This window comes from Salvelinus namaycush, unplaced genomic scaffold (assembly GCF_016432855.1).
Source record: "Salvelinus namaycush isolate Seneca unplaced genomic scaffold, SaNama_1.0 Scaffold58, whole genome shotgun sequence".
In the NCBI taxonomy this organism is placed as follows: Eukaryota; Metazoa; Chordata; class Actinopteri; order Salmoniformes; family Salmonidae; genus Salvelinus; species Salvelinus namaycush.
This window is the reverse complement of record NW_024061286.1, coordinates 1-26,317: the sequence shown is the minus strand read 5'-3', so window position 1 is coordinate 26,317 and position 26,317 is coordinate 1. Positions and strand designations below refer to the sequence as shown.

At 39.5% G+C, this 26,317-nt stretch overlaps 4 non-coding genes and 5 pseudogenes across 4 annotated transcripts; all 9 read right to left on the bottom strand.

Annotated features, from left to right (window-relative positions):
• Positions 1-2,621: 2,621 nt before the first annotated feature.
• Positions 2,622-2,775, bottom strand: LOC120041926 (annotated as a pseudogene).
• Positions 2,776-11,570: 8,795 nt separating this feature from the next.
• On the bottom strand, positions 11,571-11,720 carry LOC120041923 (annotated as a pseudogene).
• Positions 11,721-18,753: 7,033 nt separating this feature from the next.
• LOC120041924 lies at positions 18,754-18,903 on the bottom strand (annotated as a pseudogene).
• Positions 18,904-19,610: 707 nt separating this feature from the next.
• On the bottom strand, positions 19,611-19,729 carry LOC120041927. Its single transcript, XR_005475989.1, has one exon. It is a non-coding gene; the product is annotated as a 5S ribosomal RNA (ribosomal RNA).
• A 1,486-nt stretch (positions 19,730-21,215) lies between these two features.
• LOC120041921 lies at positions 21,216-21,334 on the bottom strand. The gene has a single exon (XR_005475987.1). It is a non-coding gene; the product is annotated as a 5S ribosomal RNA (ribosomal RNA).
• A 1,466-nt stretch (positions 21,335-22,800) lies between these two features.
• Positions 22,801-22,919, bottom strand: LOC120041931. The gene has a single exon (XR_005475990.1). It is a non-coding gene; the product is annotated as a 5S ribosomal RNA (ribosomal RNA).
• A 1,464-nt stretch (positions 22,920-24,383) lies between these two features.
• LOC120041932 lies at positions 24,384-24,502 on the bottom strand. The gene has a single exon (XR_005475991.1). It is a non-coding gene; the product is annotated as a 5S ribosomal RNA (ribosomal RNA).
• Positions 24,503-25,174: 672 nt separating this feature from the next.
• On the bottom strand, positions 25,175-25,324 carry LOC120041928 (annotated as a pseudogene).
• Positions 25,325-26,018: 694 nt separating this feature from the next.
• Positions 26,019-26,133, bottom strand: LOC120041933 (annotated as a pseudogene).
• Between the last annotated feature and the right edge of the window lie 184 nt (positions 26,134-26,317).

Below are 26,317 nucleotides of genomic sequence, written 5' to 3'. Positions count from 1 at the left end.
CCCCAACTACAATACAGTTTCCCTCACACCATTTCCCTATTTCTAAAAATAAATCTTTGCGCTCTATTTCAGTATTAGGCGCATAAATATTTATAATTCTAAAAACCATACTCATATATTCAAAATCTACAATTAAAATCTTCCCATTATTATCATTATATATCTGTTTCACATTATCCACCACATCCTTCCTCAATAAAATAGCAACCCCACTTGAATTCCCTCTGCCATTGTTTACATAAATAAAATCCCTCCATATTTTTTTTACTTCTAAAACACATACGTTATCCCAGTGCGTCTCTTGAATACATAAAATATCTGAATTCTTCATTTTTACTATTCTATTAAATTTTCCCATTGTCCTCAAACCATTTGCATTTATTGACATTATATTAACCATTCTAATAAATAAAAAAATAAAAAAATATAATTTCATTATTCTCTACCTGTTATCCAGTTTCTTTCCTCTTCCACCCTTTCTCTCCCCCTCTTCCCCCCGCTTTCCTCTTCCTGTATCCTTCCCTCGTTCTTTCAATCTTTTCTCCATCATCCGTATCCGATATCTCTTCCAAGTCCATGTTTTCCAGCCAACTCCCCTTCTTGACATCCACATCCGTTGTGCTCCCCGTGCTCATCGCCGTCTCTGGTATTGTCATCAACTCCATAACCCCCTCCATTTCTTCACCCCCCGAGCTACTTGTTAGTGCTGTGCTTTCCCCCAAAACCTGTGAGTCCCCCTTGCTTCCCCCCAGTCCACTCCCCCCCTCCTCCTGAAAACTCCCTCTTCTTATTTCTGAGTCCATACTGCTCCCAATTTCATTTATCTAATGGTCCTTCTTCCTTCTTCCTTCCTCCGTCTCTCCACCTTCCACCACGTCCTCTCCTCCATCTTCTTCTCCTTCTTGCGACAATACCACTGCTTCCTCGAATATTGTTTGACTCCCCTCTTCAGCCCTAACCTCTCCACAGTTGCACTCCGCCAATCTCTTTCTGCATCCACCACAAAAATTCCTTTCCTTCTCTCCATCACATTCTCTCGCATAGTGTCCTTGATTGCCACACTTAAAACACTTAAATCCCGGGCAGTCTTTAACTATGTGCCCGGGTTGAATACACATACGACACACTCTGACCTGTTTGTCATGAATGACTCTGAAATATTCTGCTCCCTCCAACGTCTCAATTCTTGTAGAATAAGGTAATGATGTCACTTTTTCTGTGAACTTGACCTTGCAGAAACGTGTCCCGTCAACCACCTCCGTTCCTGGCCAAACTCTCCTCCTTATCTCCGAGACAGCCGCCACTCCCCAGCTACTCAGCTTGCCCAGTATCACACCATCTTCTACATATACTGGGAGATTCATGAACGACACCACCACTTCCTTCACATTAATATCTCTCGCCAGTATCTTGGTGTCCTTTATCCGTATTCCATCCATTAGCCGTTCTTTTCCTTTTTCATTCCTCATCGTAACTTCATACTTCTTTTCTCCTTTCATTCGGCATCCCACCACCTCTCCACACACCTCCTTAATTGCTCGTAGTAGTTCCATTGTCGTCACTTTGTCTTCTCCTTCCAACTCAATTGCCACCATGTATTCTTTTCCATATTTCATTCCTTCTTTATCTTCATTTTTCTTCCGTTGCGCCTTTTCGTTGTCTTTGTCCATTCCGTTTGTCTTTTCCATGTTGTCCGTCATAGTAAAAAATGAATCCAAAAAAAACTCTCCCCCAAGCAGAAAAACTGCAAGGGGGAAGACTAACCAAACTTTAAACTATTCAACTGAAGAAAATAATAAATTATATTGCAAAAACCAATTAATTAACAAAAATAGCTCTCGAGCAAACACTCTCCAGCAAACACTCACTCACAGCTCAGACACTCGCACCTGTCGTCACTTCTCCAATCAGGAAATGCGCATTCAGGCTGGTATGGCCGTAAGCGAAGGTACGTCTCTTGGCACACCATATAAAGTCAAAGTGAGTCTGATAAACAGACATTGCATTCTCACCAATTAGATAAGCAGCTTGAACTTTGGCTCACTCAAAAAGTGGAAGAAATTACATATACTGTAGCCATCACTTTTTAGCACAGATAGTTGGATGAAATACAAACAAACCTTGCAAACATTTCTAAGCGAGGGCACATATTTCAGCCTTGTGGGAAAAAACGGACAAATACAATGACTTCTGACAAATACATCATCAGCAACAGTTTCCCATGCAGCTATCCTACTAGCCACAATAAATACACAAAAGCTCTGGATGTTGAAAACCTATTGCATTGTTCTGTGCTAAGGAGGAACGCATGTATGGACAATTTCATATTGGAAGCGCATGGGGCGCGTATGACACATCATGACCGGGGGGGGTTAGCGTGGCTTCTCAACTATCTCTTGATTGAAGTACCAGCGTGGCATAAATACAATGCTGCATTTCACAACATAATGTTTCGACAAAATGCCAACAATGTTTTGCTACAAACAAATGTTTCCACCTTTCGATTGGTCCACAAAGTCTCTTTCACAACTGACTTCAAAGATCTCCATAAGCACAGTCAGTTGACTCAAGTCATCCTTAAGCCTGCCGCCAAGCAACGGTTTATCATTAACAAAGACATCAAGGTAAAGCGCAAACGACCACTACCATAAATTATGCAATAAAGATTCCCACATTTGGAAAATTCGCAAGGGGTCAGCACAGCCAGAGTGCAATGGCTAAGGCCCACACTGGGTGAACAACCTTCTTGAACACGGTATCTCTTCTGCTTAGTGGAGGGCAAGTCTCTCCAGTGCCAACATTTTCCGCTGAAGGTAACCACTTTGTGTTCTGATAATATCATATCACATCGACCTGCGTTAAATGCCGTTTAGGAATGCACTTGCACACAGAGTGGTGAAAAAGTAGTTTATTTTGTTTACTAGATTATATCAGTGAACCACTAGATTCCCATCATGCAACACTGTCGAAAAAATCACCAATTACTTTTTAATATCTTAACCTATCTGATATCACAAATGTTTGCGATATGACGAAATACAATCACATTCAGACACACACACACACAGACAAATGCATGAAACCAATTGATTTATTATCGATAACATCTCACATTCTCTTGTGCTTTTGATTTTCTCCATAAAAGAAGGGTTGTAATTCCAACATGGAAAACACAGGGCCATCAGACATCAGTCCAGTTCCACTTCTCACCAGCATTATTTCCTTTGATCATTTGAACAGGGCGAGGGAGCACAAAGCACACACAAGCTGCATTCAGTAACAATATTCTTATTTGTCTTATGCATAAAAGGCAGTTGCTCCCTGACAACACAAGGAACTTTGATCGTATTAAAAGGGCAGGGGAGACTAGCCCATAGAAGCTGCATTTAGTCAATTCAGCATCAAATGCTTACTACAAGGCAGTGTTGCTGATGAAATAATGCCACACCCCCTAGTGGACAAAAGGCTTACAGCACCTGGTATTCCCAGGCGGTCTCCCATCCAAGTACTAACCAGGCCCGACCCTGCTTAGCTTCCGAGATCAGACGAGATCGGGCGTATTTATTATTTTTTTTTTATTTTTTTATTATAATAATGTCAAAGTAATTTACAACCAATTCACATTAATACTAACAATCCTTGTACATCAGCAAAAAAAAAACATTTTCCAAAACACCAACAACCCAAATAACAAAAAACAAAATCAACAAAACAATACAACAAATAAAACATAATTACACCATCCTTATTCACTAATCAACATAAAATACATAATCTAATATAGACATTAGACATACACCATTTCAGAAGTTAACCCTAACTCCCTCTCCTCCCTCCTCCATAGACACTAAAGTACTCCCCTTTATAAACATACTTTCAAATTTCTCTAGTTTTGCATTATACATTAATTCCACCTGCTTTCTTAAACCTGCTTTAAAGATTACCCAGACATTCACCTTTTTCCCTTCAAAATGTTTCATATTCCTTCTACAGTAAATTGCATACCTCACAAAACTCAAAACAAGATTCAACAGGTACACATTCACACCCAAACATTTCCCCACTACTCCAAATAATATTAACCTATCCCATGCAAAGCTTTCTAAAAACTATTTTCTCCAGTGCCTCCACAACAAAAGTTTTACTTCATTGAAAAAATCTGTCAGACATGGACATTCAACAAATAAATGCAACAAAGACTCTGGCTTCATCATACACACATCACATTCCCGCCGTACATCGCGGTTTATCTGATGTAAAATAATATTTGTGTATATACGATTATGCCGTAACATAAAATCCATGTTCTCACAATTTCGTTTATTCCCAAACAAAACCAAATTCTCCCACATCAAAGAAACATCCAAATCAATAAACATTTTTATCCACATCCTCTCAGCCGCAGGCCTCACACACACAGACTTCAACATACACTTGTACAATCTTTTCTGTGTTACTTTTGATAATAATTGTTTCCCCGATCCTTTACCCACATAGAGACTTGGCAGCACATACAAGTCCTCATATTCCCCCTCCCCATTTATCACTTTTATCCACTCACCCGGAATGCATAATTTAATTCTTTCGTATATCTGTAATACTAATTTTCTCTCCACTGTATCATCAAACTCCCACACAGTATCCAGAATTGCCTGCCCCCTTAAAAAACCCGGTATAACCTCATAAAGAAAATCTTTTACCAATATTAACCCAGCCTTCATAAACATTTTGTTGTACAGCACCTTCCCACCACTCTCTATTTTCGGATTCAAAAACACAGGCTGATTAAATATGTTGTCCTTATTTGTACATGTGTACTCAATCTGAGGAAGAAATTCCCCCCATGCCAAGAACACCTCTTTATAGAACTCAGGCAAACCCTCCAACATATCCTTCTTCCATGACATCAATAATCCACTTTCTTCACAACCCCCACTTCTGTACAAAAAATGTTTAAAAAACCTTTTCCATCCATAATCTACCTCCCCATATAAGTATTTTTGCACAGTTTTTATTCTCATTGCTTTTCTCTTCACATCCAAATCCACCAATTTCAACCCCCCATCCTTTAAATCCGAGATAAGAGTTGCCCTTGCAATCCTAGTCCCCTTCCCCTCCCATAGGAAATCTGTAACCAAACCATTGAATTCTTTTAACACCCATTGTGGCATATCCAACGAGCCTAAAACATAGATACATTTGGATGCCACCAATGAATTAATCACCACCACTTTCCCCCTCAAAAACAGTTTTCTTGCCTTCCAATAGGATAGAGTATGTTTTATTTTATTCAAAACCCCAGTCCATGTCTCATCTCTCGTCCCTTCTTTATCCACCCCCAAAACCACCCCTAAAGTCTTTATATAACCTTCAGCCTTTTTGAAAGGGAATCCACAGTCCACTTTTTCATCTATCCCCACATACATTATTTCAGATTTTTCAACATTAAGTTTTGCCCCTGATGCCTTGCCATATACCTCAAAACACTCCATTACATTCTTCACACTTTCAACATCTATCACAGTACATGTAGTATCATCCGCATATTGCTGTATAACACTCTCCCCCCCCATCCGGTATCCGTATACCTCTAATTAATTTGTTTGCTTTAATCATTGCTGCAAGCGGCTCCACCGATAAACTATAAAGAGCAGCTGATAACGGACATCCCTGCCTAACAGATCTCTCCAGAGGAAAAGAATCTGTTAAAATCCCATTACATTTTACTCTGCTCCTTGCAGATCCATTCAGTAATCTAATCCAACCTATCATTCTTTCACCAAAACCAAATTTCCCAAGTGTACGCAATAAAAAGGAATGATCAACTCTATCAAAAGCCTTATTTAGATCCAAACTCATCACAAACCCCCCTTCCTCCCCCATATGCTTTATCACATCCCTTATTGTTCCCACTGTGTCAGAAATATCCCTCCCTGGTACACTATATCCTTGTGTCTCTGCTATTACTTCTCCCATAACTTTTTTAACTCTATTAGCTAAGACCTTGGCTAAGATCTTATAATCACAATTTAAAAGTGTCAACGGTCGATAATTATCCAAATTTACACGACTCCCTTTATTTTTATACAGTATGGTTAAAACTCCTGTGGCCAGCGAATCTGGCACCACTTGAGTCTTTTCAATATATTCATACAGTTTTCTTAAAATTGGAGCCAACAAATCTGCAAAAGATTTATAAAATTCTGCAGTTAGGCCATCAGACCCCGGACTCCTATTGCAATTAGCAGCTAATATGGCCTCCTTAATGTCAGTTAGACTCATATCTTCGTCACACATGTTTTTTTCCCCTTCTGTTAACTTAGTATCCACATGTTCAAGCACCTTATCCATACAGGAATCATTAACCTCTTCTTTTTTAAATAAGCATTCATAATATCTCTCGACCGTATCCAGAATCCCCACCAAATCATTTACCTTTTCCCCTTTATCATTAATTAACTCCGTAATATAAATCTTCTCTTGTCTTCTTTTTTCTAAATTCAAGAACAATGAAGTACACCTTTCCCCCTCTATCGCATATTGCACTCTACTCCTTACAATCGCCGCATAACATTTCTTCTTCTCATATTCATCAAGTACATCCTTAGCCAGTAAATAATCCTCCACCCCATGACCTTCATCCTTTTCTATACACTCAAGTTCATGTTGAACCTTCTTACGTAGTTCCCTCTCCTTCTTTTTCAAAAAATAATTCCTCTTAACAGCATATTTTATAGTCAATTCCTTACATTTGGTTTTCAGCTCCTCCCACCACAACCCCATATTCTCCTCCATTAACTGTTGTCTTTTGGCCTTCCCAATGCATTCTGATATCATCTCAATATAATTTTCCTCCTCTAGCAAGCTATTATTTAAACACCACAGCCCACCAGATTTAGTAGGTGTCCTTACTCCACAAGAAAATACCAACGCAGCATGATCACTAAAAGTTGTAAAAACATACTTAATTTCTTTCATAAAATCCCTTAAACCTTCATTTACTAAAACCAGATCTATTCGCGTCTGTTTCAACTCCCCTAAAACCACCTTCCTTCTAGAAATTCCTCTCTTGTTCGGATTCTCATCCCTCCATATATCAATCAAACTGTTTTCAAACATAATCTTCCTTAACCTGTTTGGGCTGCAGGGGCAGTATTGAGTAGCCGGATAAAAGGTGCCCATTTCAAACGGCCTCGTACTCAATTCTTGCTCGTACAATATGCATATTATTATTACTATTGGATAGAAAACACTCTCTAGTTTCTATAACCGTTGGAATTATGTCTCTGAGTGAAACAGAACTCATTCTACAGCACTTTTCCTGACAGGGAGTGAGATTTCAGAAATCTTGGCCTCTGGTCCCAGGTCAGTTTTAAAGTCCCTGTAAATGCTATGAGGATACAAACACTGCCCACGCCTTCCTCTAGATGTCAGTAAGAGGTGACAATTTGAATGGAGTCGATTGCGCAATCAGGGCCTGTATAAAAGAGCACAAGGCGGAAGTTGCTTTCTTTTCCTGCTGCGCCTGACGCACGATGGACGTCGGACTGGCTCTCTTTCCAAGCGTTGGTTTAGCCACTTATATATCGCCGGTCATGTTTTTACTCGTTATAGGTGTTAAAAACATCATAAGGTAGTTAATTTAAACCGTTTTATAGCAATTTATATCCGTTTAGTGCGATTTTGAGGCATTGCTTTGTGATGCACTTTGAAGCGCCGGGCACGTTTCCAGTACCGGTCGAACGTTAGTGGGCATTTCGACGGACAAGAGGACATCTTTCGACCAAAAGAAGATTAGACCCAAGAAAGGATACATTGCCCAAGATTCTGATGGAAGATCAGCTCATAGTAAGAAATATTTAAGATGATAAATCGTTGTTCTGTAGAAAAATGTTAAACGCACATTCCGCCATTTTTTTTGGTATAGCTTCGCTTGGCGAACCCTGTATTGCACAGTAAGGATAATTTTAGAAATGTAATTCAGCGATTGCATTAAGAACTAATTTGTCTTTCGATAGCTGTCCAACTTATATTTTTTTAGTCAAGTTTATGAATAGTTATTCATGAGACAAGATCACTGTGAAAGATGGCGCCCGACATTTTCAGGCCAGTTTTGCTAGTATTGTCATTGTATAACCACGTTTTTTTGTGGCTAAATATGCACATTTTCGAACAAACTCTATATGTATGTTGTAATATGATGTTACAGGAGTGTCATCGGAAGAATTCTGAGAAGGTTAGTGAAAAAATTAATATATTTTGGCGATGATTACGTTATCGCTCTCTTTGGCTTGAATCAATGCTCGGGTAACGTTTGCACATGTGGTATGCTAATATAACGATTTATTGTGTTTTCGCTGTAAAACACATAGAAAATCTGAAATGTTGTCTGAATTCACAAGATCTGTGTCTTTCCATTGCTATGCGCTGTCTATTTTTAAGAAATGTTTTATGATGAGTAAATTGGTAATACACGTTGCTCTCTGTAGTAATTCTAGTCGCTTTGGTGAGATTTGTGATGGTGGCTGCAATGGCAAACTATGATTTATACCTGAAATATGCACATTTTTCTAACAAAACCTATGCTATACAATAAATATGTTATCAGACTATCATCTGATGAAGTTTTTTCTTGGTTAGTGGCTATTTATATCTTTATTTGGTCGAATTGGTGATAGCACCTGATGGAGTAAGAAACTGATGGAGTTAGAAAAGTGGTGTCTTTTGCTAACGTGGTTAGCTAATAGATTTACATATTTTGTCTTCCCTGTAAAACATTTTAAAAATCGGACATGTTGGCTTGATTCACAAGATGTGTACCTTTCATATGCTGTATTGGACTTGTTAAGACCCCCCTAGATACGTCATTTCTAAAAATAGCTCCCCTTTTCATATCTAGTCTATTCATTTTAACATTAAAATCCCCTACTAAAATACAGTTACCCTTGCACCATTTCCCTAATTCTAAAAATAAATTATTTCGCTCTATCTCATTATTCGGCGCATAAATATTTATTATTCTAAAAACCCTATTCATATATTCAAAATCCAAAATTAAAATCCTCCCATTATTATCATTATATATCTTCTTCACATTTTCTACTACATCCTTCCTTAATAAAATTGCAACCCCACTTGAATTTCCCCTGCCATTGTTAACATAAATAAAATCCCTCCATATTTTTTTTACTTCTAAAACACATACATTATCCCAGTGCGTCTCTTGAATACATAAAATATCTGAATTCTTCATTTGTACTATTCTATTAAATTTTCCCATTGTTCTCAAACCATTTGCATTTATTGACATTATATTTACCATTCTAATAAATAATAAAATAATAAAATATAATTTCATTATCCTCTACCTGTTATCCAGTTTCTTTCCTCTTCCACCCTTTCTCTCCCCCTCTTCCCCCCGCTTTCCTCTTCCTGTATCCTTCCCTCGTTCGTTCAATCTTTTCCCCATCATCCGTGTCCGATATCTCCTCCAAGTCCATGTTATCCAGCCAACTCACACTCTTGACATCCACATCTGTTGTGCTCCCCGTGTTCATCTCCGTCTCTGGTATTGTCATCGTTGTCGTTTCTGTTATTGTCATCAAACTCGAAACCCTCTCCATTTCTTCACCCCCCGTGGTACTTGTTAGTGCTGTGCTTTCCCCCAAAACCTGTGAGTCCCCCGTGCTTCCCCCCAGTCCACTCCCCCCCTCCTCCTGAAAACTCCCTCTTCTTATTTCTGAGTCCATACTGCTCCCAATTTCATTCATCTTCCGGTCCTTCTCCCTTCTTCCTTCCTCCGTCTCTCCACCTTCCACCACGTCCTCTCCTCCATCTTCTTCTCCTTCTTTCGACAATACAACTGCTTCCTCGAATAGTGTTTGACTCCCCTCTCCAGCCCTAACCTCTCCACAGTTGCACTCCGCCACTCTCTTTCTGCATCCACCACAAAAATTCCTTTCCTTCTCTCCATCACATTCCCTCGCATAGTGTCCTTGATTGCCACACTTAAAACACTTAAATTCCGGGCAGTCTTTAACTATGTGCCCGGGTTGAATACACATACGACACACTCTGACCTGTTTGTCATGGATGACTCTGAAATATTCTGCTCCCTCCAACGTCTCAATTCTTGTAGAATAAGGTAATGATGTCACTTTTTCTGTGAACTTGACCTTGCAGAAACGTGTCCCGTCAACCACCTCTGTTCTTGGCCAAACTCTCCTCCTTATCTCCGAGACAGCCGCCACTCCCCAGCTACTCAGCTTGCCCAGTATCACACCGTCTTCTACATATACTGGGAGATTCATGAACGACACCACCACTTCCTTCACATTAATATCTCTCGCCAGAATCTTTGTATCCTTTATTCTTAATCCATCCATTAGACGTTCTTTTCCTTTTTCATTTCTCATCGTAATTTCGTACTTCTTCTCCCCTTTCATTCGGCATCCCACCACCTCTCCACACACCTCCTTAATTGCTCTTAGTAGTTCCATTGTCGTCACCTTGTCTTCTCCTTCCAACTCAATTGCCACCGTGTATTCCTTGCCATATTTCATTTCTTCTTTATCTTCATTTTTCTTCCGTTGCGCCTTTTCGTTGTCTTTGTCCATTCCATTTGTCTTTTCCATGTTGTCCGTCATAGTAAAAAAATGAATCCAAAAAACTCTCCCCCAAGCAGAAAAACTGCAAGGGGGAAGACTAACCAAACTTAAAACTATTCAACTAAAGAAAATAATAAATTATATTGCAAAAACCAATTAATTAACAAAAATAGCTCTCGAGCAAACACTCTCCAGCAAACACTCACTCACAGCTCAGACACTCGCACCTGTCGTCACTTCTCCAATCAGGAAATGCGCATTCAGGCTGGTATGGCCGTAAGCGAAGGCACATCTCTTGGTACACCATATAAAGTCAAAGTGAGTCTGATAAACAGACATTGCATTCTCACCAATTAGATAAGCAGCTTGAACTTTGGCTCACTCAAAAAGTGGAAGAAATTACATATACTGTAGCCATCACTTTTTAGCACAGATAGTTGGATGAAATACAAACAAACCTTGCTAACATTTCAAAGCGAGGGCACATATTTCAGCCTTGTGGGAAAAAACGGACAAATACAATGACTTCTGACAAATACATCATCAGCAACAGTTTCCCATGCAGCTATCCTACTAGCCACAATAAATACACAAAAGCTCTGGATGTTGAAAACCTATTGCATTGTTCTGTGCTAAGGAGGAACGCATGTATGGACAATTTCATATTGGAAGCGCATGGGGCGCGTATGACACATCATGACCGGGGGGGGTTAGAGTGGCTTCTCAACTATCTCTTGATTGAAGTACCAGCGTGGCATAAATACAATGCTGCATTTCACAACATAATGTTTCGACAAAATGCCAACAATGTTTTGCTACAAACAAATGTTTCCACCTTTCGATTGGTCCACAAAGTCTCTTTCACAACTGACTTCAAAGATCTCCATAAGCACAGTCAGTTGACTCAAGTCATCCTTAAGCCTGCCGCCAAGCAACGGTTTATCATTAACAAAGACCTCAGGGTAAAGCGCAAACGACCACTACCATAAATTATGCAATCGAGATTCCCACATTTGGAAAAATTGCAAGGGGTCAGCACAGCTAGAGTGCAATGGCTGAGCCCAACACTGGGTGAACCACCTTCTTGATCACGGTATCTCTTCTGCTTAGTGGAGGGCAAGTCTCTCCAGTGCCAACATTTTCCGCTGAAGGTAACCACTTTGTGTTCTGATAATATCATATCACATCGACCTGCGTTAAATGCCGTTTAGGAATGCACTTGCACACAGTGGTGAAAAAGTAGTTTATTTCGTTTACTAGATTATATCAGTGAACCACTAGATTCCCATCATACAACACTGTCGAAAAAATCACCAATTACTTTTTAATATCTTAACCTATCTGATATCACAAATGTTTGCGATATGACGAAATACAATCACATTCAGACACACACACACACAGACAAATGCATGAAACCAATTGATTTATTATCGATAACATCTCACATTCTCTTGTGCTTTTGATTTACTCCATAAAAGAAGGGTTGTAATTCCAACATGGAAAACACAGGGCCATCAGACACCAGTCCAGTTCTACTCCTCACCAGCATTATTTCCTTTGATCATTTGAACAGGGCGAGGGAGCACAAAGCACACACAAGCTGCATTCAGTAACAATATTCTTATTTGTCTTGTAAATAAAAGGCAGTTGCTCCCTGACAACACAAGGAACTTTGATCGTATTAAAAGGGCAGGGGAGACTAGCCCATAGAAGCTGCATTTAGTCAATTCAGCATCAAATGCTTACTACAAGGCAGTGTTGCTGATGAAATAATGCCACACCCCCTAGTGGACAAAAGGCTTACAGCACCTGGTATTCCCAGGCGGTCTCCCATCCAAGTACTAACCAGGCCCGACCCTGCTTAGCTTCCGAGATCAGACGAGATCGGGCGTATTTTTTTTTTTTTATCTTTTATTATGAAAAAACACATAATATTTACAACATTCAATCAATAATCAAAAAGGATGAACAATTCATCCTTTTCAAAATCAAAAAAAGAAAAATGAAACCTATTAAAAAAACACAATCATCCACCAAAACCAATTAATAATTAAAAACAAGTTTTCCATTCGACTCAATTTCAATAAAAGTGCTCCCCCACACAAACAATTTTTCAAAATTACATCCACCATATTTATATATTACTTCTATATCTTTCTCTAAAATACTTCTAAATAAAACCTCCACACTCACAATTTTCCCTTCATAATGTCCCAAATTCCGTCTTTGTCTTACAGCGTATCTGGCATGACTAAGAACAAAATTCATCAAATTAAAATTAAAAACTTTGCTTTTCCCAGTTAACCCAAAAAGAAACAACCTCCTCCACTCAACCCCATCAACAATCTCTTCTCCCCAATGTTGTACTAAAATCCTCTTTAAAAACTTATGAAACTCTTCTAATCTACTACATTCAACAAAAAAGTGCATAAAATTTTCCACCCCCGTATCACAAATATCACATTCTCTTTTAATATCTCTATTTATTTGATGTAAAACCACGTTCGTAAAAATCCTATTATGTTTCAATTTAAAATCATTGTCTTCACATTCTATAGAATTATATTTTACATTTACATTCTTCCATATTGATTTCACATCTATATTTGCAAACACCCTAGACCACACTTTTTCCGAAGCAGGAGTTTTTATCTCTCTTAAAATACATTTTTCATATACCTTTTTAACTTTCAAACCTGACAAATCATACTTCTTCCCATTACTTTCATAATATAAAACCGGTAAACCCCTAGCTCTTGTAGCCACCTCTTTATTTATTAAAACACCCCATTCCCCAGGAAGACATCCTAATATTCTCTTATACATGTTCTCCACAGTAGTTCTACTTATTTCATCATTTTCTTCAACCACATTATCAAATATTGCCTGACATGGAAGGAACCCCGGAATGACCTCATATAAGATGTCCCCAATCTGTCTCATCCCAGCCCTCATAAAATATTTACAAAACAACATCTTATTATTATACTGTATCTTGGGATTTAAAAAAATTGGCTGATTTAAAATATTGTCTAAAATGGTACACTCATAATAAATCTTTGGTAAAAACTCCCCCCAAGCCTCAAACACTTCTCTATAAAACAAAGGTATATTACCTAACATTTCCTTTTTCATACACATCAATAAACCATTGTCCCCCATCCTCCCAACCTCCTGCAAATACTCCTTAAAAAATCTTTTCCATCCATAATCTAATTCCCCATATAAATATTTACGTACCATTTTGACTCTAATTGCTGTTTTCCTCACATTTAAATCCACCAACTTCAAACCCCCCTCCTCATAACCTGCAATCAAAGTTTTAAAAGCTATTTTCACCCCCTTCCCTTCCCATAAAAAATCAACTACAATTTTATTCATTTCAGATAAAACCCATTCTGGCATATCCAAAACATTCATTACATAATTAAAAATTGACATCAACAATGAATTTATGACAATTACTTTCCCTTTTAATTTCAAAGACCTCCCCCTCCACATATTTACCACCTTCCTAACTTTGTTTATAACTCCACTCCATGTCATATCCCTAGCTTCCTGTTCCTTCACCCCTAAAAACACACCTAACACCTTAAAATAATCATTTACCATTTTAAAAGGAAAAATCTCCTCATTAATCTTTCCAACGTACATTATTACTGACTTCTCCATATTCACTTTTGCTCCTGAGGCTTTCTCATATACTTTAAAACACTCCATCACCCTTTTAACACTTTCCTCGTCTCTAACTGTTATTGTGGTATCGTCTGCATATTGATGAATTAAACTAAAACCTCCTTGCGGAGTCTCTACACAATTTATAAAATGATCTTTTTTAAGGTATGCCGCTAAGGGTTCTACCGATAAAACATACAATAATGCTGATAAAGGGCACCCCTGTCTCACTGATCTCTCAATAATAAAAGAATCTGTTAAAACCCCATTACATTTTACCCTACTTTTTGCCTTTCTATATAATAATTTTATCCATCCTATTATTCTATTTCCAAACCCATATTTTTCCAGTACCCTAAACATAAAATCATGTTCCACCCTGTCAAAAGCTTTATTAAAATCTATACTTAAAACAATTCCCCCTCTCTTATCGCTATTCATTTTATTTATCACATCTCTAAGTGTAATGATGGTATCAGCTATGTCTCTTCCAGGCACACTATAATTTTGTGTAGGTGCTATAATATCATTTAAAACCATCTTCATCCTATTCGCCAATATCTTAGCTAAAATCTTGTAATCTGAGTTTAATAAACTAATTGGCCTATAATTTTCTAATTTCATTTTGCTCCCCTTATTTTTATATAAAACCGATATCAGTCCTGTCACCATGGAGTCTGAAACAGTATTATTATCTTCCATGTATTGATACACTTCCATTAAAATCGGTGCTAAAAAACTTTCATACATTTTGTAAAACTCTGCAATTAGTCCATCTACTCCAGGACTTTTATTTATTTGTAATCCCTTAATTGCATCTTTCACTTCATCCACTGTTATCTTCCTATCACATATTTGCTTATCCTCAACACCAATTTGCACATCCACACTACCTAAAATCTCCTTTACACACTCTTCATCCACCTCCCCTTTCTTAAATAAATCCTTATAAAAATTCTGTACAGTTTCTAATATCTCAACATAATCATTTACCACTTCACCCTTTACATTTTCTATCTCACTAATATATGATTTCGTCTGTTTAGTTTTCTCTAAACCAAGAAAAAAAGACGTACATTTTTCCCCTTCTAAAACATACTTTGCCCTACTTCTAATAGATGCCCCCTTACATTTATCTATTTCACATTTGCTCAATTGTGCCTTTAAATCTAAAAACCTTTCAATATTATAAATAGGATCAATATCACATTTCCTCATTTCTTCATTCAATGTTGCTCTTAAATAATTTTCTTCTCTTGTCATCCTACTCCTCTTCTTCCTTGCATATCTAATACTAAAATCTTTTATTTTTTTCTTAACATTTTCCCACCACTGGCACTTATCATTCCCTTTTTGCTTATCCTCCATTTCATGTTCTATCAAAGATTTAAGTTGTATTCCATATTCCTCATCACCTAGATACCTTGCATTCATACACCACACTCCCCCCCCTTTCCCCTCCCTATCTAACCCCACCGAAAATGTTAACCCAGCATGATCACTAAAAGTTGTAAAAATATACTTAATATCCTTCATAAAATTCCTTAACCCTTCATTTACTAAAACCAGATCTATCCGTGTCTGTTTCAACTCCCCTAAAACCACCTGCCTTCTAGAAAATTCTCTCTTGTTCGGATTCTCATCCCTCCATATATCAATCAAATTGTTTTCCAACATAATCTTCCTTAAAACCCCCCTAGATACGTCACTTCTAAAAATAGCTCCCCTTGCCATATCTAATCTATTCATTTTAACATTAAAATCCCCAACTAAAATACAGTTACCCCTGCACCATTTCCCTATTTCTAAAAATAAATCCCTCCGCTCTATCTCATTATTCGGCGCATAAATATTTATAATCCTAAAAACCCTATTCATATATTCAAAATCCAATATTAAAATCCTCCCATTATTATCATTATATATCTTCTTCACATTTTCTACTACATCCTTCCTTAATAAAATTGTAACCCCACTTGAATTCCCTCTGCCATTGTTTACATAAATAAAATCCCTCCATATTTTTTTTACTTCTAAAACACATACATTATCCCAGTGTGTTTCTTGAATACATAAAATATCTGAATTCTTCATTTGTACTATTCTATTAAATTTTCCCATTGTTCTCAAACCATTTGCATTTATCGACATTAAATTAACCATTCTAATAAATAATAAAATAATAAAATATAATTCCATTATCCTTTACCTATTATCCAGTTTCTTTCCTCTTCCACCCTTTCTCTCCCCCTCTTCCCACCGCTTTCCTCTTCCTGTATCCTTCCCTCGTTCTTTCAATCTTTTCCCCATCTTCTGTGTCCGATATCTCCTCCAAGTCCATGCTATCCAGCCAACACCCACTCTTGGCATCCACCTCCGTTGTGCTCCCCGTATTCATCTCCGTTTCTGCCACCGTCATCGCTGTGCTCCCCGTGCTCGTCTCCATCTCATGTACAGTCGCCGTTGTGCTCCCCGTGCTCATCTCCGCCTCCGTTATTTTCCTCAAACCCAAAACCCTCTCCATTTCTTCACCCCCCGAGGTACTTGTTAGTGCTGTGCTTTCCCCCAAAACCTGTGAGTCCCCCGTGCTTCCCCCCAGTCCACTCCCCCCCTCCTCCTGAAAACTCCCTCTTCTTATTTCCGAGTCCATACTGCTCCCAATTTCATTTATCTTCTGGTCCTTCTTCCTTCTTCCTTCCTCCGTCTCTCCACCTTCCACCACGTCCTCTCCTCCATCTTCTTCTCCTTCTTGCGACAATACCACTGCTTCCTCGAATATTGTTTGACTCTCCTCTTCAGCCCTAACCTCTCCACAGTTGCACTCCGCCAATCTCTTTCTACATCCACCACAAAAATTCCTTTCCTTCTCTCCATCACATTCTCTCGCATAGTGTCCTTGATTGCCACACTTAAAACACTTAAATTCCGGGCAGTCTTTTACTATGTGCCCGGGTTGAATGCACAACCGACACACTCTGACCTGTTTGTCATGAATGACTCTGAAATATTCTGCTCCCTCCAACGTCTCAATTCTTGTAGAATAAGGTAATGATGTCACTTTTTCTGTGAACTTGACGTTGCAGAAACGTGTCCCGTCAACCACCTCCGTTCCTGGCCAAACTCTCCTCCTTATCTCCGAGACGGCCGCCACTCCCCAGCTACTCAGCTTGCCCAGTATCACACCATCTTCTACGTATACTGGGAGATTCATAAAAGACACCACCAATTCCTTCACATTAATATCTCTCGCCAGAATCCTTGTGTCCTTTATTCGCAATCCATCCATTAACCGTTCTTTTCCTTTTTCATTTCTCATCGTAATTTCGTACTTCTTTTCTCCTTTCATTCGGCATCCCACCACCTCTCCACACACCTCCTTAATTGCTCTTAGTAGTTCCATTGTCGTCACTTTGTCTTCTCCTTCCAACTCAATTGCCACCGTGTATTCTTTTCCATATTTCATCCCTTCTTTATCTTCCTTTTTCATCCGTTGCGCCTTTTCGTTGTCTTTGTCCATTCCGTTTGTCTTTTCCATGTTGTCCGTCATAGTAAAAATGAATCCAAAAAAAAAACTCTCCCCCAAGCAGAAAAACTGCAAGGGGGAAGACTAACCAAACTTTAAACTATTCAACTGAAGAAAATAATAAATTATATTGCAAAAACCAATTAATTAACAAAAATAGCTCTCGAGCAAACACTCTCCAGCAAACACTCACTCACAGCTCAGACACTCGCACCTGTCGTCACTTCTCCAATCAGGAAATGCGCATTCAGGCTGGTATGGCCGTAAGCAAAGGTACATCTCTTGGCACACCATATAAAGTCAAAGTGAGTCTGATAAACAGACATTGCATTCTCACCAATTAGATAAGCAGCTTGAACTTTGGCTCACTCAAAAAGTGGAAGAAATTACATATACTGTAGCCATCACTTTTTAGCACAGATAGTTGGATGAAATACAAACAAACCTTGCAAACATTTCTAAGCGAGGGCACATATTTCAGCCTTGTGGGAAAAAACGGACAAATACAATGACTTCTGACAAATACATCATCAGCAACAGTTTCCCATGCAGCTATCCTACTAGCCACAATAAATACACAAAAGCTCTGGATGTTGAAAACCTATTGCATTGTTCTGTGCTAAGGAGGAACGCATGTATGGACAATTTCATATTGGAAGCGCATGACACATCATGACCGGGGTGGGGGGGGGTTAGAGTGGCTTCTCAACTATCTCCTGATTGAAGTACCAGCGTGGCATAAATACAATGCTGCATTTCGCAACATAATGTTCCGACAAAATGCCAACAATATTTTGCTACAAACAAATGTTTCCACCTTTCGATTGGTCCACAAAGTCTCCTTCACAACTGACTTCAAAGATCTCCATAAGCACAGTCAGTTGACTCACGTCATCCTTAAGCCTGCCGCCAAGCAACAGTTTATCATTAACAAAGACATCAGGGTAAAGCGCAAACGAGCACTACCATAAATTTTGCAATCGAGATTCCCACATTTGGAAAATTCGCGAGGGGTCAGCACAGCCAGAGTGCAATGGCTGAGCCCCACACCGGGTGAAACAACTTCTTGATCACGGTATCTCTTCTGCTTAGTGGAGGAAAAGTCTCTCCAGTGCCAACATTTTCCGCTAACGGTAACCACTTTGTGTTCTGATAATATCATATCACATCGACCTGCGTTAAATGCCGTTTAGGAATGCACTTGCACACAGAGTAGTGAAAAAGTAGTTTATTTTGTTTACTAGATTATATCAGTGAACCACTAGATTCCCATCATGCAACACTGTCGAAAAAATCACCAATTACTTTTTAATATCTTAACCTATCTGATATCACAAATGTTTGCGATATGACGAAATACAATCACATTCAGACACACACACACACACACACACACACACACACAGACAAATGCATGAAACCAATTGATTTATTATCGATAACATCTCAGATTCTCTTGTGCTTTTGATTTACTCCATAAAAGAAGGGTTGTAATTCCAACATGGAAAACACAGGGCCATCAGACACCAGTCCAGTTCCACTCCTCACCAGCATTATTTCCTTTGATCATTTGAACAGGGCGAGGGAGCACAGAGCACACACAAGCTGCATTCAGTAACAATATTCTTATTTGTCTTATAAATAAAAGGCAGTTGCTCCCTGACAACACAAGGAACTTTGATCGTATTAAAAGGGCAGGGGAGACTAGCCCATAGAAGCTGCATTTAGTCAATTCAGCATCAAATGCTTACTACAAGGCAGTGTTGCTGATGAAATAATGCCACACCCCCTAGTGGACAAAAGGCTTACAGCACCTGGTATTCCCAGGCGGTCTCCCATCCAAGTACTAACCAGGCCCAACCCTGCTTAGCTTCCGAGATCAGACGAGATCGGGCGTATTCAGGCTGGTATGGCCGTAAGCGAAGGTGCATCTCTTGGCACACCATATAAAGTCAAAGTGAGTCTGATAAACAGACATTGCATTCTCACCAATTAGATAAGCAGCTTGAACTTTGGCTCACTCAAAAAGTGGAAGAAATTACATATACTGTAGCCATCACTTTTTAGCACAGATAGTTGGATGAAATACAAACAAACCTTGCTAACATTTCTAAGCGAGGGCACATATTTCAGCCTTGTGGGAAAAAACGGACAAATACAATGACTTCTGACAAATACATCATCAGCAACAGTTTCCCATGCAGCTATCCTACTAGCCACAATAAATACACAAAAGCTCTGGATGTTGAAAACCTATTGCATTGTTCTGTGCTAAGGAGGAACGCATGTATGGACAATTTCATATTGGAAGCGCATGACACATCATGACCGGGGGGGGGGGTTAGAGTGGCTTCTCAACTATCTCCTGATTGAAGTACCAGCGTGGCATAAATACAATGCTGCATTTCGCAACATAATGTTTTGACAAAATGCCAACAATATTTTGCTACAAACAAATGTTTCCACCTTTCGATTGGTCCACAAAGTCTCCTTCACAACTGACTTCAAAGATCTCCATAAGCACAGTCAGTTGACTCAAGTCATCCTTAAGCCTGGCGCCAAGCAACGGTTTATCATTAACAAAGACATCAGGGTAAAGCGCAAACGAGCACTACCATAAATTTTGCAATTGAGATTCCCACATTTGGAAAATTCGCAAGGGGTCAGCACAGCCAGAGTGGAATGGCTGAGCCCCACACCGGGTGAACCAACATTTTCCGCTAACGGTAACCACTTTGTGTTCTGATAATATCATATCACATCGACCTGCGTTAAATGCCGTTTAGGAATGCACTTGCACACAGAGTAGTGAAAAAGTAGTTTATTTTGTTTACTAGATTATATCAGTGAACCACTAGATTCCCATCATGCAACACTGTCGAAAAAATCACCAATTACTTTTTAATATCTTAACCTATCTGATATCACAAATGTTTGCGATATGACGAAATACAATCACATTCAGACACACACACACACACACACACACACACACACACACACACACACAGACAAATGCATGAAACCAATTGATTTATTATCGATAACATCTCAGATTCTCTTGTGCTTTTGATTTACTCCATAAAAGAAGGGTTGTAATTCCAACATGGAAAACACAGGGCCATCAGACACCAGTCCAGTTCCACTCCTCACCAGCATTATTTCCTTTGATCATTTGAACAGGGCGAGGGAGCACAGAGCACACACAAGCTGCATTCAGTAACAATATTCTTATTTGTCTTATAAATAAAAGGCAGTTGCTCCCTGACAACACAAGGAACTTTGATCGTATTAAAAGGGCAGGGGAGACTAGCCCATAGAAGCTGCATTTAGTCAATTCAGCATCAAATGCTTACTACAAGGCAGTGTTGCTGATGAAATAATGCCACACCCCCTAGTGGACAAAAGGCTTACAGCACCTGGTATTCCCAGGCGGTCTCCCATCCAAGTACTAACCAGGCCCAACCCTGCTTAGCTTCCGAGATCAGACGAGATCGGGCGTATTCAGGCTGGTATGGCCGTAAGCGAAGGTGCATCTCTTGGCACACCATATAAAGTCAAAGTGAGTCTGATAAACAGACATTGCATTCTCACCAATTAGATAAGCAGCTTGAACTTTGGCTCACTCAAAAAGTGGAAGAAATTACATATACTGTAGCCATCACTTTTTAGCACAGATAGTTGGATGAAATACAAACAAACCTTGCTAACATTTCTAAGCGAGGGCACATATTTCAGCCTTGTGGGAAAAAACGGACAAATACAATGACTTCTGACAAATACATCATCAGCAACAGTTTCCCATGCAGCTATCCTACTAGCCACAATAAATACACAAAAGCTCTGGATGTTGAAAACCTATTGCATTGTTCTGTGCTAAGGAGGAACGCATGTATGGACAATTTCATATTGGAAGCGCATGACACATCATGACCGGGGGGGGGGGTTAGAGTGGCTTCTCAACTATCTCCTGATTGAAGTACCAGCGTGGCATAAATACAATGCTGCATTTCGCAACATAATGTTTTGACAAAATGCCAACAATATTTTGCTACAAACAAATGTTTCCACCTTTCGATTGGTCCACAAAGTCTCCTTCACAACTGACTTCAAAGATCTCCATAAGCACAGTCAGTTGACTCAAGTCATCCTTAAGCCTGGCGCCAAGCAACGGTTTATCATTAACAAAGACATCAGGGTAAAGCGCAAACGAGCACTACCATAAATTTTGCAATTGAGATTCCCACATTTGGAAAATTCGCAAGGGGTCAGCACAGCCAGAGTGGAATGGCTGAGCCCCACACCGGGTGAACCAACATTTTCCGCTAACGGTAACCACTTTGTGTTCTGATAATATCATATCACATCGACCTGCGTTAAATGCCGTTTAGGAATGCACTTGCACACAGAGTAGTGAAAAAGTAGTTTATTTTGTTTACTAGATTATATCAGTGAACCACTAGATTCCCATCATGCAACACTGTCGAAAAAATCACCAATTACTTTTTAATATCTTAACCTATCTGATATCACAAATGTTTGCGATATGACAAAATACAATCACATTCAGACACACACACACACACACACACACAGACAAATGCATGAAACCAATTGATTTATTATCGATAACATCTCAGATTCTCTTGTGCTTTTGATTTACTCCATAAAAGAAGGGTTGTAATTCCAACATGGAAAACACAGGGCCATCAGACACCAGTCCAGTTCCACTCCTCACCAGCATTATTTCCTTTGATCATTTGAACAGGGCGAGGGAGCACAGAGCACACACAAGCTGCATTCAGTAACAATATTCTTATTTGTCTTATAAATAAAAGGCAGTTGCTCCCTGACAACACAAGGAACTTTGATCGTATTAAAAGGGCAGGGGAGACTAGCCCATAGAAGCTGCATTTAGTCAATTCAGCATCAAATGCTTACTACAAGGCAGTGTTGCTGATGAAATAATGCCACACCCCCTAGTGGACAAAAGGCTTACAGCACCTGGTATTCCCAGGCGGTCTCCCATCCAAGTACTAACCAGGCCCGACCCTGCTTAGCTTCCGAGATCAGACGAGATCGGGCGTATTCAGGCTGGTATGGCCGTAAGCGAAGGTGCATCTCTTGGCACACCATATAAAGTCAAAGTGAGTCTGATAAACAGACATTGCATTCTCACCAATTAGATAAGCAGCTTGAACTTTGGCTCACTCAAAAAGTGGAAGAAATTACATATACTGTAGCCATCACTTTTTAGCACAGATAGTTGGATGAAATACAAACAAACCTTGCAAACATTTCTAAGCGAGGGCACATATTTCAGCCTTGTGGGAAAAAACGGACAAATACAATGACTTCTGACAAATACATCATCAGCAACAGTTTCCCATGCAGCTATCCTACTAGCCACAATAAATACACAAAAGCTCTGGATGTTGAAAACCTATTGCATTGTTCTGTGCTAAGGAGGAACGCATGTATGGACAATTTCATATTGGAAGCGCATGACACATCATGACCGGGGGGGGGGGTTAGAGTGGCTTCTCAACTATCTCCTGATTGAAGTACCAGCGTGGCATAAATACAATGCTGCATTTCGCAACATAATGTTTTGACAAAATGCCAACAATATTTTGCTACAAACAAATGTTTCCACCTTTCGATTGGTCCACAAAGTCTCCTTCACAACTGACTTCAAAGATCTCCATAAGCACAGTCAGTTGACTCAAGTCATCCTTAAGCCTGCCGCCAAGCAACGGTTTATCATTAACAAAGACATCAGGGTAAAGCGCAAACGAGCACTACCATAAATTTTGCAATTGAGATTCCCACATTTGGAAAATTCGCAAGGGGTCAGCACAGCCAGAGTGGAATGGCTGAGCCCCACACCGGGTGAACCAACATTTTCCGCTAACGGTAACCACTTTGTGTTCTGATAATATCATATCACATCGACCTGCGTTAAATGCCGTTTAGGAATGCACTTGCACACAGAGTAGTGAAAAAGTAGTTTATTTTGTTTACTAGATTATATCAGTGAACCACTAGATTCCCATCATGCAACACTGTCGAAAAAATCACCAATTACTTTTTAATATCTTAACCTATCTGATATCACAAATGTTTGCGATATGACAAAATACAATCACATTCAGACACACACACACACACAGACACAGACAAATGCATGAAACCAATTGATTTATTATCGATAACATCTCAGATTCTCTTGTGCTTTTGATTTACTCCATAAAAGAAGGGTTGTAATTCCAACATGGAAAACACAGGGCCATCAGACACCAGTCCAGTTCCACTCCTCACCAGCATTATTTCCTTTGATCATTTGAACAGGGCGAGGGAGCACAGAGCACACACAAGCTGCATTCAGTAACAATATTCTTATTTGTCTTATAAATAAAAGGCAGTTGCTCCCTGACAACACAAGGAACTTTGATCGTATTAAAAGGGCAGGGGAGACTAGCCCATAGAAGCTGCATTTAGTCAATTCAGCATCAAATGCTTACTACAAGGCAGTGTTGCTGATGAAATAATGCCACACCCCCTAGTGGACAAAAAGCTTACAGCACCTGGTATTCCCAGGCGGTCTCCCATCCAAGTACTAACCAGGCCCGACCCTGCTTAGCTTCCGAGATCAGACGAGATCGGGCGTATTCAGGCTGGTATGGCCGTAAGCGAAGGTGCATCTCTTGGCACACCATATAAAGTCAAAGTGAGTCTGATAAACAGACATTGCATTCTCACCAATTAGATAAGCAGCTTGAACTTTGGCTCACTCAAAAAGTGGAAGAAATTACATATACTGTAGCCATCACTTTTTAGCACAGATAGTTGGATGAAATACAAACAAACCTTGCTAACATTTCTAAGCGAGGGCACATATTTCAGCCTTGTGGGAAAAAACGGACAAATACAATGACTTCTGACAAATACATCATCAGCAACAGTTTCCCATGCAGCTATCCTACTAGCCACAATAAATACACAAAAGCTCTGGATGTTGAAAACCTATTGCATTGTTCTGTGCTAAGGAGGAACGCATGTATGGACAATTTCATATTGGAAGCGCATGACACATCATGACCGGGGGGGGGGTTAGAGTGGCTTCTCAACTATCTCCTGATTGAAGTACCAGCGTGGCATAAATACAATGCTGCATTTCGCAACATAATGTTTTGACAAAATGCCAACAATATTTTGCTACAAACAAATGTTTCCACCTTTCGATTGGTCCACAAAGTCTCCTTCACAACTGACTTCAAAGATCTCCATAAGCACAGTCAGTTGAATCAAGTCATCCTTAAGCCTGCCGCCAAGCAACGGTTTATCATTAACAAAGACATCAGGGTAAAGCGCAAACGAGCACTACCATAAATTTTGCAATCAAGATTCCCACATTTGGAAAATTCACAAGGGGTCAGCACAGCCAGAGTGCAATAGCTGAGCCCCACACCGGGTGAACCACCTTATTTTTCACGGTATCTCTTCTGCTTAGTGGAGGAAAAGTCTCTCCAGTGCCAACATTTTCCGCTAACGGTAACCACTTTGTGTTCTGATAATATCATATCACATCGACCTGCGTTAAAGCCGTTTAGGAATGCACTTGCACACAGAGTAGTGAAAAAGTAGTTATTTTGTTTACTAGATTATATCAGTGAACCACTAGATTCCCATCATGCAACACTGTCGAAAAAATCACCAATTACTTTTAATATCTTAACCTATCTGATATCACAAATGTTTGCGATATGACAAAATACAATCACATTCAGACACACACACACACACACAACACAGACAAATGCATGAAACCAATTGATTTATTATCGATAAACATCTCAGATTCTCTTGTGCTTTTGATTTACTCCATAAAGAAGGGTTGTAATTCCAACATGGAAAACACAGGGCCATCAGACCCCAGTCCAGTTCCACTCCTCACCAGCATTATTTCCTTTGATCATTTGAACAGGCGAGGGAGCACAGAGCACACACAAGCTGCATTCAGTAACAATATTCTTATTTGTCTTATAAATAAAAGGCAGTTGCTCCCTGACAACACAAGGAACTTTGATCGTATTAAAAGTGCAGGGGAGACTAGCCCATAGAAGCTGCATTTAGTCAATTCAGCATCAAATGCTTACTACAAGGCAGTGTTGCTGATGAAATAATGCCCACACCCCCTAGTGGACAAAAGGCTACAGCACCTGGTATTCCCAGGCGGTCTCCCATCCAAGTACTAACCAGGCCCGACCCTGCTTAGCTTCCGAGATCGCGAATCGGGCGTATTCAGGCTGGTATGGCGTAAGCGAAGGTGCATCTCTTGGCACACCATATAAAGTCAAAGTGAGTCTGATAAACAGACATGCATTCTCACCAATTAGATAAGCAGCTTGAACTTTGCTCACTCAAAAAGTGGAAGAAATTACATATACTGTAGCCATCACTTTTAGCACAGATAGTTGGGATGAAATACAAACAAACCTTGCAAACA